We start from the raw sequence: 10,423 nt of genomic DNA, 5'->3' as shown, positions 1-10,423 counted from the left end.
GGAGGCAGTTCTAGCTCTCCTGGCTTGCCTGCGGGGCCCCTTGCTTCTTCTCCCTCAGAATCCCTTCTCTCTCCAGCAGCCACTAAGCCCAAGTCCCTTCTGGCCTGGAAACCAGCATCCTGGCCTCTGGGTGGAGGGTTGCAGTCTCCACAAGCTTCTGTGTGAAGGGAGCCTGCAGACTACAGCCTGGGACCCAGGATAGATGCCCGGGAGATGGCTGTGGGGTGGACAAAGGAAAAAGGACAGATTCCTCGGAGGAACACACAGAAGTCCCAAGGGAGGATGACGGGAGGATGGGAGGGAAAGAGAAAGGCGGGGAGGGACCCAGATTAACTCATTAAAGCAGCAGCTACATTTACACAATCCTCACACACAAGGCCCAGGGTAGCACAAACGAGGTAGGGCAGAGGGAAAGAAGGAGATTCTGAGACACAAGACACAGGCCTGGAGCAGGACACTGAGAGGCAAGGAGAAGCCAAGAAGGCAACGCACTGCTCGCCCTCGGGGCCCCAGCGCCCCCTACCCCGGGCAGGGCTGAGAAGCGAGGCTCGAGGCTGGGGGGAAGAGGGCACAGCCCCACCGCAATAACAGTCTGTGGTCCCGCAGGCACTTTTATCTCCTCCGCATGGCCCCCATCAGCCCGCCGCGGATGTGCCCCCTACTGCACGCGCCCCCTCTGCTGCGCTCCAGCTTTGTGCGAATGTAACTTCCTAGAGACATGGTCCCTCGAAGGGACCCTTGTGGTTCGGTGGCTGCAAACCTCCACCATCCTCTCCTTTGCCTCCGCCGCCCACATGGAGGGGAACGGAGCGCCCCCTCTCCTTCCACGATCCCCAGAGAGGTGCAGAGCCGACCTCAGCCAAGGAGCCCACAAACCCCAGCCCCTTGCCTGGCCCCTCCGCACACCCACCCTCATCAAAGGCATTTCACTCAACCAAGACTCACTGAAGCTCTAAAGCGGCCAGGCCCTTGTTTACCCAACTCCTTGATGCCATGCCAGGGCCAGGATCAGGGTCCAAGGGCGATGGGGCTTCTGCCCAGAACCGGCTGATGGGAGGGAGTCTTATCTGAGGTGGACCTCTTCTGCCTGAGGGACCCCACACTGAAGGAGGGAGACATCCCACGGTCCTCTGGGAACCCCTTCTTCTGAGGTGAGGAGGGCGGCCATTTTGTTCCAGCCCAGACTCTACACAGCGCAAGAAACTGTCAAACACGCAGTGCGCGGACCTCCCCGGCATCAGGCTCTACCCTCAGCCCTGCACCCCGAAAAGCCCACCCCGAAAGGGCAGGACATTCAGGAAGAGCTGTCCCACCCAGAGCGCAGTGTCTTTGAGTGAGTGACAATGGGGCCTTTCTATTCTGAGGGATCTGACTGTAGGGAGGAGGCCCCCATCCACACATACACAGAATCCGGCCAGGATGGGAGGACAGTGGACACCCTGGGGAACAGGGCTGGAGGCCAAGGAGGCCTCAGGAGAGAGGGGAGGACTGAGGACGTGGAGGTGGGAGGCTGGGGTCCTTCCGAGCGTTCTGCTTGAGAGGCGTCACCTCCTCTGTGTCCCCCACACACCCCCCACCAAGCCCAGGGAGGGTCTGCAAGTCCTTCTCTAACCACCCCCCCCCCCCACCAGCCTCCTTTTCTAGAGCAGCTGAGACCCTAACACTGATTTCTTAGAACCAATTTTTCTAATGATGTAGTGGCCTAAAAATACGTATCTCTCCCTTTTACCACATGTCATACCCAGGAGCTCGGCTTCACCCCTTTCTCAGAATTTTAGCTTTCAATCATCTCATTAATCATTTTTAAGCTAAAGTGGAAGTGTCTTTAGATAATACTGTTCAAAAATACTAAAAAGGCACGAAAACAAACAAAAGTGTAGGAACATAAACTGAGTCGAAGGAGGCTACATCAGTCATATGGCCTATGAAATGCGGCAAATATGATTTCTGGTGTGAGTTTTGGTGAGTAAGTCATTGGGAAAATTAATTTGATGGGAGAAATGTCTCTAGACCAGGTTCTACTTCTCTTTCTCTTGCTTTTATATTGTTTTCTCTTTTCCTTTCTTTTTCCTAGACCTCCTCCCTCTTTAATATTTGTGGGTTCTTTCTATGTCTCTCCCATTTCTTCTTTCCTCTTTTTTCCCCCTCTTTTCCCCTCTCCCTGTCTTTATCTCCTCTACTCCCCATGACCAGTGGCCTTTTTCAGCCCGGGGCCCTCAAACGCCCATTTCTTCTCTGATCTCCAAGTCCGAGTCAACACCCTTCCGCCCCGGGAGCTGAGCTGTGTGCAGTGGGGCTGTGAAGAGAAGCATGGCAGAGTCCCTTGGCTTCTGCAAGCTCACATTTCCAGGGGGAGAGTGTGGCTCGGGAAATGCCAGAGTAGGTGGACGGAGCTCTGGGCAAGACCTGTGACTCCAACACATCTCTTGCCTTGCTCCCCTCCCGTCCCCAACCCTCAGAAAGGAACGAAGCCTGGTCTGTGCCTCTTACCTCCCAGCCTGGGTCCCTCTTCCCTTCTGCTTCTAGCGCAGGTGTGTCTCTGTGAGGGTTGGGAGCAGAAGCCCACTGGGGAGGGCGCCTGTTACTTCTGCAGACAGAGATACGCTTAGACGGAGAGACAGGAAGCCTGGTAGCGAGTCTCCTCCACTCCCCAGGCCTGGGCCAGCCCCCAACGTCACCACCTAGGACTGGGGTCCCCACCCCCTGCCTTTTGGGGAAGATGTCAGAATGAAAATGGCAAAGTCAAGGGAAAAAATTCCACAGAACCCGGCCAGAGCCCAGAATGTGGTCCCACTTCTCGGTGGATGGCAAGAAAAAGCGTCAATGTGCTTTTGGTGGCTAGCAAGAAAAACATTGATGGACCAGTGATACTACAGTCTGGCCAGGGCTTCAGGGAAACAAGAAGTGGGAGGCAGATGGAGGAACCACAATAACTGCTGTGGTCAGCCGCACGCAGCATCGAACTCCAGGGCCAGAGGATATCTGTTCAGCAAGTGCTTCCAGGGCTCCCTCACCAAAGGCATCATAGTTGGGCCTGCGTGGCAGAAAGGGCCGGGGCTAAGAAGGGGCACCTGAGACAATCAGAGTGACCATGGACCGGGCTTCTTTCCTGTGAGCCTTCATTTCTGGCCAGTCCGCAAATGTTTCTCTCTGGTTCAGATCTCTCAAGAGCACCAGATGGGGGTCTCTCCGTTTGGATGTTCAGCAGACATAGCAAACTCAAACCCAACAAATAGCTTCCCAAACCAAACCCATCACCTCCACGCTACTACCCTCCAAACCTACTCCTTGTTCAACTTCCCCACTCAGTGAGGGACCCACCATCCACTCAGCTGCTCAAACCCAAGGAATTGGGTGGAATCTCTTTTTAAATATTTATTTATTTGGCTGCATCAGGTCTTAGTTGGGGTATGCAGGATCTTTCATATGGTCCTCGGGCTCAGTAGTTGTAGCCTGAGGGCCTAGTTTCCTCATGGCCTGTGGGATCCTAGTTCCCCAACCAGGGATCAAACCCGCTGCCCCTGCATGGCAAGGCAGATTCTTAACCACAGGACCACCAGGAAAGCCCCGCCCCCTCTCTCTTTTTTTAATTTGATTTTTTTTGTTTGTTTGGTTGAGTTTTTGTGTTGTTGTTCTTGTTGTTTTTTTTACCATACCACATGACATTGGTGTTCAGTCGCTAAGTCATGTCCAACTCTGCGACCCCATGGATTAAGTACGCTAGGCTTCCTGGTCCTTAACTATCTCCGGAGTTTGCTCAGACTCGTGTCCATTGAGTTAGTGATCCATCCAACCATCTCATCCTCTGCTGCCCTCTTCTTCTTTTGTGTTCGATCTTTCCCAGCATCAGGGTCTCTTTCAGTGAGTCAGTTCTTTGCATCAGGTGGCCAGAGGATTGGATCTTTAGCTTCAACATCAGTCCTTCCAATGACTGTTCAGGGTGGATTTCCTTTAGATTGACTGGTTTGATCTCCTTGCTATCCAAGGGACTCTCAAGGGTCTTCTCCAGGCAACATGTGGAATCTAAATTCCCCAACTAGGGATTGAACCCATGTCCCCTGCATTGCAAGGCAGATTCTTCACCCCTAGACCCCTAGGGAAGTCCCTGTGTGTAATCTCTGACTCGTTCCTCAGCCAGCACCTCCCGAGTATTTGCTTCCCAGTTCCCTGGGACATCACCTTCTAAGTAGCTCTGAAGTCTGTCGGAGTCACTCTGTCCCACCGCCACCGTTCGAGTGCAAGGTGCCATCTTCACCCTTCACTTGGTCAACAGCTCCTGCCTTCCCCTGGTCTCCTGGTGTCTCCCTCCTGCCTTCCTGCAGACCATCATCTGCTCAACAGCCTGAGTGATCATCCCAGTACGCACCTGTCATCATGGCATTCCCCTACTGACAACAAAAGTGGCTAGTTTAGTTTTCAACTCCAACAACTAATACAAGTGTTTCTGTTGAGACAACCATTGTGCTTTGTTGCAGCTGAAGCGCTTTCTGCTACTTCTCCTTTCATAACACAGTACACCCAAAGGTTGAGCGTTAATAACATTAGTATATATACTGCTTCATCACCAGCATTCTAAATCGAAACTGGCATTAACTTTTTTTTTCTTTTTTTTTTTTTTTGCTACAAGTGCCTGACAGTGGAAAGTACAATGATCTTAGCACGGTTTGGCACCACCGCCTTGGTTTGTGCTAAGGCAGCAGTCTAACCTAGATTGTTTTTGCAACATCTCTGCAATGTCAACGTAGTGACAAGGACAAATAATGTCCTATTATTTTTATGAAAATGGCTTGATCTGGCAGACTCCCTGAAAGGGTCTCAGGGTCCCCATGGATCATACAGTGAGAACCCCACTAATCTGGAAATTTTGTATCCACTCTTCAGGTCTTAGTTATCTCTCTGCACAGACCTTTAGTTATCCCCCAAACCTATTTTATCCTTCTTCCTGATAATACAAGCCTCAATTTTTAGCTGAGCTCATGGTTGCCTAGATTTACGTAATATTTAAGTTATATTTCCCAACCTCCTTTGCAGCTAGGTATGGCTAAATGACTCAGGGCTTTTTTTTTTTTTTTTAATATTTTTTTATTTGCCTGGGCCAGTCTTTGTTGCAATACTCAAGGTCTTCAGTTGAGGCGTGCGAACTCTTAGTTGCTTCACGTGGGATCTAGTTCCCTGACCAGGGGTGGAATCTGGGTCCGCTACATTGAGAGCGAGGAGTCTTAGCCACTGGACCACCAGGGAAGTCCCTGGATGACTCCGTTTTGGTTAATGGATATAAGTTTGTAAGTGCAGGTGTTAGGTGCAAGCTCTAGGGAGTGTCCCTCAAGGGAGTGTGGGTGTCCTCCTTTGGGCAAGAATGTAAACATCCATCTTACACACCACCTGTCTGCTTTTCTCATTTATGTGGCCTCGCAGGCTCCAGTAAGCATTCAAGATTGTGACCCCTGACCCGGCCCAATTCTCTCCATTCATTTGTGTATTCAATAAGCATGCCATGTTTACCAGCCCAAGGCATCTGCTGGAACCCAGGGTATGCTGTTGTGCTTAGTCACTTCAGTCCTATCAGACTCTTTGTGACCCCTTGTACTGCAGCTCACCAGGTCCTCTGTCCATGGAATTCTCCAGGCAAGAATACTGGAGTGAGTTGCCACGCCCTCCTCCAGGGGATCTTCTCCACCCAGGGATCAAACTCGTGTCTTCTACGTCTCCTCCCTCTCTTGCATTGCAGGCAGATTCTTTACCACTGAGCCACAGGGGAAGTCCAAGGAACCCCGGGATGTTATGCTAAATAAACCAAACATGATTACTCTCAAGCCTGTGGCATGGACCCTACGTATTTAATAATTCCATCACAACTGGAGAAGGGCTACAAAGGGAGACACACAGGGTGCTAGGGCAGCTTATCATAGGGAACCTTTCTTTCTTTTTTAAAAAAATCTTTATTCGACTGTGTTGGGTCTTAGATGCAGTGTGTGGGCTCTTTCGGCACGGGGGCTCCAGAGCCCGCAGGCTCAGGAGTTGCCGTACGTATGCGGGGTCCTAGTTCCCCAGAACTCCTGCATTGGAAGGCAGATTCTTAACCACTGGACCACCAGAGAAGTCCCAGGGAGCTTTATTTCAACCGGGGCGTTGAGAAAAGCTTCCAGAAGGCATATCCTTGTAATCATTCTAAAGGAGATCAGTACTGGGTGTACTTTAGAAAGACTGATGCTAAAGCTGAAACTCCAATACTTTGGCCACCTCATGCGAAGAGTTGACTCATTGGAAAAGACTCTGATACTGAGAGGGATTGGGGGCAGGAGGAGAAGGGGACGACAGAGGATGAGATAGCTGGATGGCATCACCGACTCGATGGACATGAGTTTGAGTGAACTCCAGGAGTTGGTGATGGACAGGGAGGCCTGGGTTGCAAAGAGTCGGACACGACTGAGTGACTGAACTGAACTGAACTGAAAAGTGAAAGAAAATTCAATACGACAGAGGCCGAAATGAGACTGAAATTAATTTCTCCTCTGAAAGAAGCCTGGAGGTGGGTGATCCACAGGTGAAGGGTAAGGGTGGGGAGCAGCAAACCGACCCCAGCAGCAGGATCAGCTGTTTGTATCTTGCTTCACACCCTCATCCTCCACATGACCCCTCCTCATAGTCTGAGAAGGATGCCAAGGCGCCCCAGTTGAATGAAGGTCCCTTTATGGTAAGATCTCCCAGAACACTGTGTAGCTACTCCCATGAAAGCAATTGTCCAAGTGAAATAATTATGAAATTCTTGTTTAGTATCTGTTGCACCGGCTTCCTCCCTGGTGGCTCAGACGGTAAAGACGCCTGCAATGCAGGAGACCCAGCTTCGATCCCTGGGTGGGGAAGATCCCCTGGAGAAGGACATGGCGACCCACTCCAGTATTCTTGCCTGTAGAATTCTATGGACAGAGGAGCCTGGAGGGCTACAGCCCATTGGGTTGCAAAGAGTCAGACACACGACTGAGCGACTCACTTCACTTCATTTCAGTTCACTTCAGGGGCTGCAGGAGGACCTTGTCTGTCTTAGCACCCAGTAGAGTGTCTTGGGCCTGGTAGACTGTTAATTCTTGTCGAATATATATATATATATTTGCCACTCCACACATCATGTAGAGTCTTAGTTCCCTGACCAGGAATCAAACCCATATCCCCTGCACGGAGTCCTAACCACTGGACCACCATTTGAATACTTTCTTAGATATTAAATTTTATTGATATTGATCAATATTAAATTTATGAGGGTAAATACACATCCCATTAAATTTACCATTTTTACATGTTAACTTCTGTGGACATTAAGTACCTTCATGCTGTTATACAACCATCACTGGCATCCATCTCCAAAACTTTTTTATCTCCCCCTACTGAAACTCTGTCCCCCTTAAACCTAACTCTCTGCTTCCCCCTCCCCCAGCCCTGGGCTGTTAAATACTTTCTGAATGAATGTGGAGGGGCTGAAATAAGGGTCACAGACTTAAAGGTCTGTAGGAGCCTACTGGTATTATAGCTGAGAAAAACAGGCTGGTAGTAACAGCAGAGAGGGGTGAGGACCGAGGTAAACAGAGGCCCTGCCTCAGCTAAGGAGGGCAGCCACCAACCGCACAGCTCCAGCTGAGCTGACAGTGGAGGTTGTGCCGGAATGTGATCCCAGAGTCTCCAGCCTCTGCCAAAATTTCAAGAGAAGGTGGAAAACCAGACATTTATGTAATATCTCCTCATTTTGATGTTGGCAACTAATTTTATGTTTTGTTCTAACACTGAATAAATCACCCAAAGCCTTCTAAGGGCTGGATGGAGCTCAAGGCCCACCAGTTTGCAACCGACGGACCAGACAGATTGTGTGATGCCACCCAGCTCTTGGTCTGTGGCCCGTGACTGCCTGTGAAGATGCATTCCCAGGAAGCGATGCCCAAAGAACCTGGCTCTTGAGGCATTGGTCCTTGGGGTTTTCAAACGGGAAAAGAAAAGGGGAAGAGACAGCAAGTTTTTTCTAAATGTATTGAACATTTAGAACATTTCCATAGTTGTGTATTTTATTTAACTGTTATATCAGTGGTCGGGCATAAGTATTATTTTCCAGACCATACAGATAAGGAAACTGAGGCTTGAAAATTTTAAGAGACTTGCTCATACCCAGTTGCTCAGTCATGTTTGATTCTTTGCGACCCCATGGACTGTAGCCTGCCAGGCTCCTCTGTCCTTGGGATTTTCCTGGCAAGAATACTGGAATGGGTTGCCACTTCCTCCTCCAAGGGATCTTCCTGACTCAAGTATCAAACCCAGATCTCCAGTGTCTCCTGCATTGCAGGTAGATTCTTTACTGCTGAGCCACCAGGGAACTAGCAGTCACAAAGCTAATAATCACAGCTGATGGATTTGAACTTACCTCCCTGGATGGTCCCCGCCTCACTCTACTGGCTCTCCTCTGCAGTAAGAAAGTGCAGAGTTGGGGAGGCCTCCAAGATACGGATGTGGGGTTAAAAGACACAAACTACTATGTATAAAATAAATAAGGAGCAAGAACATATCATACAGCACAGGGAATATAGCCAACATTTTGTAATAACTATTTTTTAAATTATTTTTTATTGGAATATGGTTGCTTTACAATGTTGTTAGTTTCTACTGCACAGCAAAGTGCATCAGCTGTACCTATACATGCGTGCACGCATGCTAAGTCACTTTAGTTGTGTCCGACTCTGTGTGACTCTATGCGACCCCATGGATTGTAGCCCACCAGGCACCTCTGGCCATGGGATTCTCCAGGAAAGAATGCTGGAGTGGATTGCCATGCTCTCCTCCAGAGGATCTTCCTGATTAGGGATCGAACCCATACATATATATGTATTCCCTCTTTTTTGAATTTCCTTCCTATTTAGGTCATCACAGGGTACTGAGTGGGGTGCCCTGAGCTATACTGCTAAGTCGCTTCAGTGGACTGCAGCCTACCAGGCTTCTCCGTCCAAGGGATTCTCCAGGCAAGAACACTGGAGTGGGTTGCCATTTCCTTCTCCAATGCATGAAAGTGGAAAGTGAAAGTGAAGTCGCTCGGTTGTGTCCAACTCTTAGCGACCCCATGGACTGCAGCCTACCAGGCTCCTCCATCCATGGGATTTTCCAGGCAACAGTACTGGAGTGGGGTGCCAGTGCCTTCTCCCCTGAGCTATACAGTAGGTTGTAATAACTTTAAATGAAGTATAATCTATAAAAATATTGCATCACAATGTTGTTGAGATGAATATAATATTGTAAATCAACAGTACTTCAAATGAAAAAAGAAAGGTGGTCCAGTAGCTAAGACTCCTTGCTCCCAGTGCAGGGCGCCCAGGTTCGATCCCTGGTCAGGGAACTAGACCCCCTATGCTAAACTTAAGATTCTGGTTGCCACAATGATGATTGAAGATCCCAAGTGCACAACTAAAGACCCAGTGCAGCCAAATAAATAAACAAATAAATATTTAAAAAGAAAGAAAGAAAAAAGGCCAGGACGAGGCCAGGGGAGTGGAGGGGGTGTGAGGCCACCAGGTCATGTGGGGCTTCTGAGGCAGCCTCACCAGGATCCCTCACACCTAGAGAGAGATTTTCCGTTTTCACAGCTCTTTCACATTTGTTAGCAAATGCGACTATCCTCACTCTACAGAAGAAGAAGCCACAGTTAAGCTCTCTGCCCCCTCACATAACTGTAGGAATGGAGCATGGGGATTTCCAGAAATCTCCTGATACAGTTCTTGATACGAAGCTATTTTTACTGCGTGTGTTTTGTGTCCCTCCAGGTGGTAGGGAAGGCCAAGTCGGGGTGGGGGAACAAGACATGGAGGCCAAGCCGCTGACAGAGTGCTGGGCTGCTCTCAGAGCCCAGAGGTCGGAAGTCCCAGGTGGGGCCCTGCGGTGACCTCCTCACCAGTTACTCTGCAGCTGCACTCACAACATCTGCAAGGCGGTGGGGCAGGGCTGGGGGCTGGGGGGAGATGGGGAGGGGTCACCACCGAAGCTGTTCCTAGGGAGGCAGAGTCTGGCAAGGCTGAGCCTCCTCCGCCCAGGCCACATTCCTCCCGACTTTATGCAACTCTGGGAGGGTGGCTCCCAGGCCTCCCGCCCCACAGGCAGTGTGAACAGGCACATTTCTGAGCCCAGCCTGGGCCCAGCCAGCTGGCAGCTGCAGGCCCTGAAGAAACTGTCAGTCGCAGAGTGGAGCAGGCAGAGCCCAGCCCCCACCCCAACCTCCCTCCCTTCAAAGGCCGAGCCCTGTCATGGGGTGGGGCCTCCCAGGGAAACCTAAGTCACCTCCTTTGTGTGCGCCTGAACCCCAATACCTCTGGCGGGTGAGATAGATGGGGCAGAGAACTTTCTGGAACTGTCCTGTCCGGAGGAGATAAGAAGACCAGGTCAGGGTGGGGGACACTCT

This window comes from Bubalus kerabau, chromosome 1 (genome assembly GCF_029407905.1).
Source record: "Bubalus kerabau isolate K-KA32 ecotype Philippines breed swamp buffalo chromosome 1, PCC_UOA_SB_1v2, whole genome shotgun sequence".
In the NCBI taxonomy this organism is placed as follows: Eukaryota; Metazoa; Chordata; class Mammalia; order Artiodactyla; family Bovidae; genus Bubalus; species Bubalus kerabau.
This window is presented reverse-complemented; position numbering follows the sequence as displayed.